Consider the following 11,352-nt stretch of genomic DNA (forward strand, 5'->3'; position numbering starts at 1 on the left):
GCCATAAATTTAAAGATGCAACTAATGGGGAAAGAGAAAGCTGTTAGAAAAGGAATGTGAAGATCCCCACTCAGTTGCAAATTAAGTGAGACAGCCGAAAACTAACCAATCACAGAGAGACTGGTGAAGCTTTAAAATAATGAGGGAAAAAAGGTATATATTCCCTGAAACACAACTCCACCTTGGCTTCCTTGCCCCTCCCAGGCCTGGTTCCCTGGCCTGGGAGTCCCACTTTATTTCTGTTCTTTTTCTCCTCAATAAACTTTTTCCTCTTCTAAACAAACCTGCCTTTGCTTGCTTGCTTGCCTGAGCGTCTGTGAAGTTCCTGCTGAGGCTTCCTGAGACACCAACCCTTGGGGGGTCTAGCGGCTGGGGCTCAGCACTGCCCTGCAGCCTGGAATCCATTCCTGGCTGGGAGACTAGGCCTGACAATTCCGGTATCAGTGCTGATGCTTAACCCCTTGCACCACCAGGGAGGCCCCTGCCCATTCCATTAGATTTTGTCTACAACTGCTTTCCTAATTACAATGGCAAGGTTAATTGCCAGAGATCACATTCGCAAAACCTGTCTGACCCTTTACAGATTTTTTTAATTGTCCAATCTTGCCAGAAATCTACTTCAGTAATTTTTTTTTTTGGGGGGGGGGAGTCCTCGTTTTAACTAAAATGCTCTTTATTCTCTATTTCTTTTATTTCTTCCATTCCTTCTTCCTTCTTGTTTGCACAAATCTGTTCTGTTGCTCCTCTTTAAAACTTTCTGAGATAATTGCCTAGTTCATTGGTTTGTAAACACCCTTTTATTTTTTGGCATGTAATGCTTTAAATTTGCCTTCATTTACTAGTTATTTAAATGTATTGCACTTATTTTGCTTCTTAATCTGTTCATTATTATTCAATTCCAAGTATGTCCTAATTTCTGTAGTAGTGATTCTCTTTTTAACACAAGAGTTCTAGAATAATAATGTTATAGGACAGGGAGAGGGGCAGCCCAAACCCCGCAAACCTGCCTATTCTACATGGGTTCTGCCATCCGCCACATCAACACAAAACATAGGAGACTTTAATGGGAAGGAACTTTAATAAAACTAGGAAACAATACAGGTAAAGCAAAGAGTCTAGTTTCTAGTCTAGTTTCTAAATGAAGCATCCAGAGTTACCCATCCCCTCGTGGGTAAAAGTCCATCCAAATGGGATCGGCCCAGAGCAAGGCCCCAAAGCCTGCTACAAGTCTAAAGCATCTTCCAGTGGGGACCCACAGAAAAGGGTCACAAACAACTGGACAAGCCCGGAAGGAAAAGAGCAAAATCAACATCAAGATAAAAGCTGCCATTGTCACCTCCCCACGGGTCTCACCCACATCTGTGTCACCCAGTCCACGACCAAAAGACAAGCGCAGTTTCTTCACGTGTCTCTAGGCTCCATGCGCCTCCTCCAGGTCTCCTTGCTCCATCCTGCTTCCTTCCTCAGTCTCTTCTGCAGCTTCTCCTCTTCCTGCTCAGCTCCACCCTCCCTTGGGTGGGGCAGGGAACCTGGAACTTCCCCCTTTCCTGGGGACCACCCTGTTACAATAAGACATTTGTTTTCCAAATCTATGGGATTTTTTAAGCTGTTCTTTATTCACTTTCTCATTTTTTTTTGCATTATTGTCAGATCACACAGTCAAAATATTACTGATCTTTTGCATTTGAAGATTTCTGTTGATAGAATGAACTATACTAGTGAATGAACAGGTTGTAAATGTAGAGAAAATATTTGCAATGTCTAAAATGTATGTATGTGAAATGGCACATGTGTTTTAGTTCTCAAAACTACTCCAGTATCTTTCAATAAGTTGCTATTTGTTAAGCTCCAGGCTTTATTCAAATTTCACTGTTTTTTCCACTAATTTCCTTTTTGTTTTAGATTTTCATTGCTAGATTCCCCTTTAAATTTAGTCATAGACCTGTATATAACAATTTTTTAAATTTTCATTGTTTTTCATGACCTTTACCATTTTGACAAGTCCTGAAAGATCAAGTATTTGTCAGAATGTTTCTCAACTTGGGCTTGATGTATTTAATCATGGTTACACTGGTGTTAATAGGTTTTTAGAATTATATCACAGATATGATACATCTTCATCACTTCCTGTCAAGGACACTTGCTATCAGTATGACTTAGCACCACTTTCTCCACTATAAAGTTACTTTTTTCCCATTTCCAAAGTCTACTCTTTCAAAATAAGTCACTAAAACCAGCCCACACTCAAAAAGGGGCAAGGAGTCTTATTGAGAGGAGAGGATATATGAGATACGCAAATTAAGAGATTACACAAACTATTTGGAATTCTTTTGTAAAGGAAGAATGTTTTCGCCTACCTTTAAGTTTAATTTTAAATTAATGAAACAGAAATTAGAAAAAAATCAGTACCTCAGGCACACTAACTATGTTTTAAGGGTTCCGTAGTTACATGTGTCATGTTGGACAGAATAGAGAACATTTCTATCACTGTAGAAACTTATACGGACAGCATTGAATTAGATCATTATTCATCCAACCTTCCTTCTTTTTCAAATATGTTCACTTAGACATAAGAATTTTTTCCAAGAACTGCTTTAATTCTATCCCATAAATTTTGTTATTTTTTAACATTCAGTTCTAAATATTTTCTTTTTTCCATGGTGCTCTCTCATCAAAGTTGCAAGTTACTCATAAGCAGAACCAGCTCAAGGATGTGTCTACACATATTTAATATGTGTTTACACATATTAAAGAGGATTGTGGAAGGGCAGGGATGACACTTTTGTACTTTGGACTCCTGGCTTCCCTCACCCTAGTCTGGTCCTGTTCAGAATTACATTGTTAAATTTCCAAACTTTGGGGGATTTTTCTCAATTGTCTTCCTGTTAGTGACCTGTAGTTCAGTTCCCTTCCAGTCAGTGGGTAGCTACAAAAAGCCCTACAATTAAAATTATAATTTATGAATTGCTATATACTAGCTTAAGAACAAGACAAGGAAATCCACTACAACCACTTCAACAAAGCACCTGTAATAATCAAAGACAGTTTTGAACACCAAAGCTTGAGAACTTCATCTCCCAGATATCTGTATTATTCAGGGTTGGATCTGATGATGTCCACCTACATTGCTGAAGCTTTTGTTTACTCAGTGTACTTATCAAATGCTATCTCTTCCTGAAGCAGTCTCACAGACACATCCAGAAACAGTATTTTACTAGCTATACTTTAGCCCAATCAAGAAGACACACAAAATTTACCATTATAAAAACTTAGGTATAGTTATTATAATTAAAACAGTGTGGCATTAGCACAAGGACAGAGAACTAGACAAATGGAACTGAATGAAACCCAGAAATACATGTAAATTTACTTTCCTGATTTATACAAATATTACACTGCAATGTTATGGGAAAAAAATGGTCTTTTTACTAAATGGTACTGGTTTTACTACCATTCACCTGATATCTTGTCTCAAAACTCCTCAAATTTGCTCCCTCCAAAGTCTCAGTGTGTACTTAGAGGTTGATATACCATAAACAAGAAAATAAATTTGAGATGGATCACAACTAAATGTGAAATGCTAAACAGTAAAAGTTCTCAAAAAAAAAAACAACAAAAAACACCATAGAATGAATGGTCTTAGGTCCTTGGTAGACAATAATTTCTTAAGTACCACACACCATGAAAACCCAACCTTAATGTACATGTTTACTCCCATGAAACCATCATCCATGTCAAGATACTGTACATTATCAGAACCTCAGCAGTTCCTTCAAACCCTCCCTAGTTCAAGAGCAGTCTAATTTAAAAAGGAGAGAGGGGGAGAGAGTGAGAAATTGAGATTGAGAGAGAAAGAGAAAGAGACAGCTACACTCAGGTACTCAATGATAAGTGAATAATATTCAAGTGGTCAATAACCAGAGGGGGGAAAAAAAAACTATTCCCAAGATCACTACCCATTAGGGAAATGCAGATGAAAACCACAATGTGATACCACAACAACTTTAAGAGAATGTTGAAAGTGGCCTTTCACTTGCACCCAGAAAGCCAAACTCTGAATCATGAGAATTGACTTTACAATTTTATTTATAAACGTAAGCTGAGTTTTATTTGAAATGGCCATCAAGGGAGTTGGTATGATAGGCACTCCAAAACAATCAGCTCCCTGAATGACAGGACTGCTGGGACTTTATAAGGAATGTGAGGGAGTGCAGGACTTCACATTTCCAGGTGAAAGAGGGGGCAGGCAGTCTGGGGACAAGAGTCAAGGTGTTTGACTTTCACAGCAGGGTGTTTTCTCAGCAATCAAGAGATGTTTGTTTCTGATGCTGCTATCAATTCAGAGAGACACAGAGAATTTTATTAGGTATGTAATGCAATCAGTTTTCTAAGGTCCCAGGAATGCAGTTGAAGCCAGGTAATGGTTAATACTAAGAAAGGAATAGGGGGAACAACTCAGTGAGTTAAGTTAATCCTAGAAAGGGAATCCCATTTAGTGAGTTAACAGTCCTGAAGAGGGAATGAAATTCAATGGTTGGAATTTAATCCTTATTCCCTAATTTTTAGGAAAGTTGTTTTAATCACATTGTAAAAGTGTGGCAATATCTACAGTAAAAAGCTAAATATATGCAATTCCAGAACAATTCAAGTCTTCAAATATCCTAGAGAAAAAACTAGGTATGTTTAACAGAAGACATACACAATGTCATGGCAGCTTTATTCAAAATACCCAAAGTCAGCCTCAAATTAGACTGATTTATATTTCCAGTAAAATGGATATATAAAACTGTACCAAATCCATTGAAGGGGATTCTCCCTGGCAATGAAAAAGTACGTGGCACTTCTAGAAACAGCAAGGCCGCATCTCACTTACTTAAAGGAAAACAAAGACAAAAATTCTATTGTGTAATTCTACCTATTTAAAGTTCAAAACCAGTAAGAATCACTCTATGCTGGTAGAGTTAATATAATGGTTGCTTTATGAAGAGACTAACTGGGAAGGGACCTGAAGACTCCTGAGCTACTTCTCAATGCAAGGTGGCTGAAGAATTGTTACTAGAAAACATGACAGTTGCCAACACTGCTTACTGGTATCTATAATGTACAAATGTTCTAGCCTCAACTCTGCCTTTCAGAATTTCTAAGAGGGTAGAGTATAATTTTAAGCTAGAATCCTAGCTGCAGATCGTCTGGAATACTTAGTGTTCATAGCCATCTTAACTTTCAATTTTACCGATGACAGTTGCGGGACAGTGTTGCTCACAGTAATGGATGTTGCTCCCTAGATCCAAAATGAACTGAGCTTGAATAATAGCTTCTGGTGGCAACTTTTCTAGTTGATCTGACGTTTTCAATGTTTGATGATTCTTGGCTTGGTGTTCCATTTTCTCCCTCAGAATCAGAAACTGTAGCCAGCACTTAGAACACTGAAAAACTCCCGTAGAGTTCCAGTGCCTCCGATAATGATTCACATAGAATGCTGCAGTTTTGAAAAGTTTGAGATAGAAAGGACAGAGCAAATTCTTGGTGTTTTCATGGCATGTTCTGAAATGTGTTTCTACATCAGCAAATATCGATGATCTATAGTTGCAAACCTGGCACACATAGGGCATCTCCCCAGGCTTATGATTGTCCTTCATGTGCTCTAAGAGAACTTGGTCTGTTTTGAATGATAATTTACAAATTTTGCAGACAACAGAAGACTCTTGGGTAGTGTGTACACTTTCAATGTGATACTGCAGCTGGAAGGGTGTGGGAAACTGCCAGTGACAGTGCTGGCAGGTGGTGTGAATTTCCCAGCTGTCACTCTTCTGCTTCTCAGGTTCAAAATGGTGCTTCATGTGATTCATAAACTTAACATTTTTCAGAAGTTTTGAGCAGCTGGGGCATTTAAAAATTGTGTGAGTCTTCTGTTCTGGCTGTTCATCTCCTTTATGCTGTCCATAGTAAAAGTCACTGAGTAACACAATCAGATTTTCTTTCCTAGGATCAACAGCATTGTTTTGACTTGCCTGACCAGAAAAAATCTGTCTTTTCCAGCCTCTCCAAGCTATTTACTCTGTCAGAACCCATTAAATTGAAATGTGCCTTGTCATCTGCATGAGTCCAAGGAGATGATGCTTCATCTAGAATGTGGCTTGATGAGGTCAGAACATCTTCTGAAGGTGTGCTCGTGTTCATTGTAGGAGAGATATCTGAAGAAGACACAAGTGAATAATACCCCCCCTGGATTTCCATCACTGAGTTTAGGTCTTTTGAAATTTACACTATTTACACCCCACATGGAGAGTTGGTTTCAGTCACCAGAAATTTTACCCTCACTTCCTACAGAAAGTACAGCTCCAAGTACACACTGAGACCATGGAGGGAGCAAATCTGAGGAGTTTTGAGGCATGACGTATGGTGAGCTCACTACATGATCAGGTTTAGGTGAAGGCTCATACAAAATAGGATTACCCATGGCCAGCCATTCGGGTTGAAACTCTGGAGAGATGGCCAAGGCTTTTGATGTCGGGGTCACATGATTTGCTGGGTGCAGTGTGTAAGCAGGATCTTGATACAAGTGGCTTTTGTTTCTTCTTGAATGTGATACCTGAGTGACTCCCTGCTCAAAATGTTTGAAATGACTAATTTTGATTTGGAAATCACTTTGTCAAAGAGAGTTTCATCTTCCTTTACAGTTTCCACTGCAACGGCAGCCAGTTCAGTATCTTCCTTGTCTGTATCCCTCTGTTTGAATTCTCCTATGCTCTTTGATGGTTCAAGTGCCTGTTTTTCTTCACATGAGAGAAGATCTGCCATTTTACTACTGTTTTTTGCTTTAAGTGATTCCTTTACTTTCTAGTGCTTTATTTTGGTAAACTCTCACCTAAGTGCAACCACACGACAGAAGTCAGTACAGGATTTCCCCAATATCCAAGTTTCTGTTTGGTATAATTTGGTAGATTGTTTCTGGGTTCTGTGAATGCTATGGCCATTAATTTATATGGAGAATTTTTTCAGCATCCCCAGACCTCAAAAATCACCTGCCAATTGATCCCACATAGGAAAAACGTACTTTGGGGTAGCAGGGAAATTTGTATTTATTTCAAAGGACAAAATCATTGTCTATTTAACCCTCCCTAAGGATTAAACTGAGGATTTAGTCCTCCCTGAGAAAACACTGAGATAACTATTAACATACTCAAACCACAGAAATGTCATGATAATTCCAAATTTCCCTCTCCCTACCCCTAGTTATCCAGCTATTGTAAATTGCTCAACATTTCTTTCTTCAGGCCATGAGTAGGGTGAGACAAATGAGGTGTTAGGGCACAAGACTGAAGGACGGACAGGTTCAATATCTCAAGAGTGGCTGCCTCCTTCATTTATGTATCCTAAGAGTCTCACCAGCTTCCACCCACTCCAAGGCACAGCCTAATGGATGTCTAATACTTCCAAACAATCTCAATGAAAATTAGTTTTTAGATTGCCTCTAAAAATCCTGCTCCTCTTGCAATATTTCCCTTCTCCATAAACCCTTCTAGTTCCACAATTTACAAACTTTCATGACAGCCTTTGCCAGCCTTTCCCCCACACCAAATAGTCAATCTGTTAGCAAATTCTACCTTCTAAAGTTGCCCAGAAACTGATAACTCTCTTCACCTTCTCGGACACCTCACTCATTGAAGGCGCTGTGTTCTTCCCATAGATCAATGCAGACATTTCCAGCCTCATACTTTTGTTATATCTCCCTATGGCGGTGGTTCTGAGTTGTAGGGCAAGTCAGGGTTAAGTAGGCAGCTTCAGGGACAGTGCAGGCAGCGACTTCAAGAGAGTTAATAAACTTCTGAGATAAGGGCAGAGAAATCCAGGAGGGCTAATGAAGACAGTAATTTTTTTTAAAGATTTATTTTATTTATTTATGCATCCAAGAGCTGGGGTATAGGTGAGAGGTGCAGGGGGATGAGAGGATTCACCAGAGACAGAGTGGGGAGCAGAACAGGCAGATTGACTGAAATACACTGCTGAGGGGAGCAGTAGGTGTGACAAGAGAGGTCTGCTGCACCATTTGGGTAAGCTCCTGGCTGAGGATCAAACTTGTGCTGCAGATAGCTTCACAGTGCTAAGACTTAACCCCATGCACCACGGGCGGGGTTGGGGGGGGGCGGCGGGCGGGAAGGGCGGTGCTGAGGACATTAAATTTTAAAAGACCTTGGACAGGGGTAGTGAAATCAAGACTAAGATAAGAGCTGTAAAGCTGGACACAGCTGCTCAGGGAAGTACAGCCATTGAGAGTGTGTCCATCACAAAGAGAATGGTGAGATTTTAGAATAGAGAAAAAAAGGTTTAAATGGCTCCTAAACCTGGGCCCATATGGCATCTTAGCCCTTCCTTGGCACTGCTGCCTAGGAGACTTCCCTTTTCCTCTAAACTTTTTCTTTATTCTCTAAATATTTCCTTCTCTCTGCTTATCGATCTGAGGGTTTGTCTACGAATTCTCTTTTGCAGTTTTGTGGGTCAAGAACCCATGATGGTTCAAGGGTTACCAGGGTGAAAAGCAGCAGCAGCAGCAACAGCTGTAGTCACAGTAACAGCACACACTGGCTTCAGTTCCATCTCCCCTGTTAAAATACGTAGGTGAGTTGGCCTGTAATCTTTTGCTTATCGATCTCCAAAGGCTTTTCATCTCACTCAGTAGAAATGCCAATAAACAAAAACTCAAAGAGCCTTGCACCATCCCCATATCCTCATACTCACTGGTTCTCTCTCACTCCACTGCTGCCACCCCAAGCTCCTTGAGTCTGGAAGGCACCAGGCCCTGTATTTTCTCCACATTTTAGTTGCTTCCCCTCCCTTGGCTGCTCTTTCCCCAGATCTCCCCATCATAGCTCCTGGCCTGGTTTGAGTCTACAGCTTCTCAGCAAGGCTTCCATGGCCATGCTGTCAAAATGGCAACTTCCCCCAACTCACATGCCCCATTCTCCCCTCAACACTATTTCTCAACACAGTGTTTATAAGCAGCCTAAAGCAACCTAACACAATATATAAAATATACCTTATTTCTGGGCATCCCCGCTGGTGCAGGGGTTGAAGTCTCAGCGCTATCTAGCTATCACCAGCCACTGCAGCATGAGTTCGATCCTTAGCCAGGGAGCTACCCACATGGTGCAGCAGACCTCTCCTGTCTCACTGCACCCCTCAGCAGTGTATTTCAGTGGATCTGCCTGTTTTGTTCCCCACTCTGTCTCAGGTGAATACTCCCAATCCTCCCCCACCCACACCTCTGCCTGCACCCCAGTTCTTGTATGCATAAATAAATAAAAATAAATCTTAAAAAAGAAACAAAGTTCAATACTTAAAACTACCAGATATCAAAACTTGCTATAAAGTTTATGTAATTGGTATTAGGCAAGTGTAGTCAAGGAAAAAGTATAAAGGGGCCAAAAAAAACCAAACAAAAAATACCTTATTTTTTTTTTCTATCTCTACCTACTAGACTACAAGCTACATGAGAGCAAGGACTTATGTTTCATTTATTGCTACATCCTCAGCTTTTAGAGCAATGTCTTGCACACTATACATGCAAAATCTTTATTAGATAGGTAATTACTATTATTAATACGATTATTTATGTGTACAACAGACCTGACCCCACTAATTCCAGGCTTTCCAAGTGTTTAATGAAATCAAAATTAAAATGATTAAAGGGCCTCTCTGGTGGTGCAGGAGTTAATGTCCAGTGCTATCAAGCTATTCCCAACCTCTGAGGCCTGAGTTCCATCCCTGGTCAGGGAGGTAACCCACAGGTACAGCAGATATCTCCTGGCCTTTGATACAGAAATAATTCCTAGATCTGCTTCTGCAGTTCTGGAGCTGAGATTTTTTTTTGGTTATAATGGTTGGTGGTAAGTCCTGAGTTCCATGGCAAACTTATCAATTCCCTTATCTATTCAGTCAAGCCTTCCAAACTTGTCCTCTGGGGGCTTAGGTTTTAAACTTATTAAATGGTACCAAGATAGTTTCTCCTCCACTTTTTTTTGCATAGTTAATTGTTTTACAGCTTTTTAAAAAAGTTTTTTTAATTTTAATTTTTTAAAGTATATTTTTGCATAGCAGACCTGGGGTATAGCATAGAGGTGCAGGGGGTAAGAGGATTCACAAGACAGAGTGCTGAGCAGAACAGGCAGATCCACTGATATACATTGCTGAGGGGAATAGTGGGCAGACAGGAGAGGTCTGCAGTGCCATGTGGGTTAGCTCCCTGGCTGGGGGTTGAACCATTGCAGTGATAGTGCTGAGGCTTAACCCCTAGGCCACCAGGGAGGCCCTGTTTTACAGCTTTTAATTTTGGGGGGTGGACCAAACTATTATTGTGAAATATTATATGACATTTAAATTTCAACATCCACAAATAAAGTTTTATTGTAACTCAGTGGTGATCATTAGTATACAGCTCTTGCTGACTGGCTGCTTTCACACAACTGCGCACAGAGATCACATATTCCATAATACCTAAAATATTTATTTCTAGACCTTTACAGAAAAGGTTTGCTGACTCATGGTATAAAACAACAAAAAGAAGGATAACAAATTCTTAGCTCACCAGTTCCTAAAGTAGCGTGTCCAGATGACTCAGTGTGTCTCAATTCTTATCCTCCAGGTTGCAAGGTAGGGAAAAGCTGATGCTTCCTGGAGAAATTTCTGTGGTCCAGTTGCGATGCTTCCCATCTCTGTGGAACTGGCTTTGCTCTCCAAAAGCTTTTGGGTGATTCTTTTCAAAGCCAGTTATAATCTCATCTACAGTACCCAATCAGTAGTCCTGAATCTGTTTATCCTGATTGGATTTTTAGGCTGTAGACTAGAATGATTGTCAAAGCCTTGCTTACATTGCCAGTCAAAAGAAAGAATGTGGGCGGGACTTAAACGCCAGTCTACCCTCCCCCTGCCTTCCGGTTAGATCTGGAGATAAAATTAAAATGAGGCCCTTAAAGTGACTCCTAATCCAATCCAATCTTACTGATGTCCTGATAATAAGTAATCTGGACACACAAAGACTTGAGCATAGGAGAAAAAGCATCGCTGGAGAGGCAAAACCTGCCAACACCTTTATCTTGTACTTCAAGCCCCCAGAACTCTGAGAAAATGATGTTTTTGTTCTGTTGTTTAAGCCATCCTATCTGTGCTCTCTCTCTCTCTCTCTCTCTCTCTCTCTCTCTCTCTCTCTCTTTCTCTCTGTGTGTGTGTGTGTGTGTGTGTGTGAGAGAGAGAGAGAGAGAGAGAGAGAGAGAGAGACCAGATTGATAGGTTTTGCCTAAAGAAATGAGCATGCAAAACTCAATGTGAATCTTTGTTTTATCCATTTCCCAGGTG

The 11,352-nt window shown here is 40.3% G+C and overlaps 1 pseudogene; it reads right to left on the reverse strand.

Annotated features, from left to right (window-relative positions):
* Nucleotides 1-5,161: 5,161 nt before the first annotated feature.
* Nucleotides 5,162-6,801, reverse strand: LOC119244040 (zinc finger protein 280A-like; annotated as a pseudogene).
* Nucleotides 6,802-11,352: the final 4,551 nt, after the last annotated feature.

Source organism: Talpa occidentalis, unplaced genomic scaffold (genome assembly GCF_014898055.3).
Source record: "Talpa occidentalis isolate TD23 unplaced genomic scaffold, MPIMG_talOcc4v2.1 talOcc4.14, whole genome shotgun sequence".
NCBI classification, from domain to species: Eukaryota; Metazoa; Chordata; class Mammalia; order Eulipotyphla; family Talpidae; genus Talpa; species Talpa occidentalis.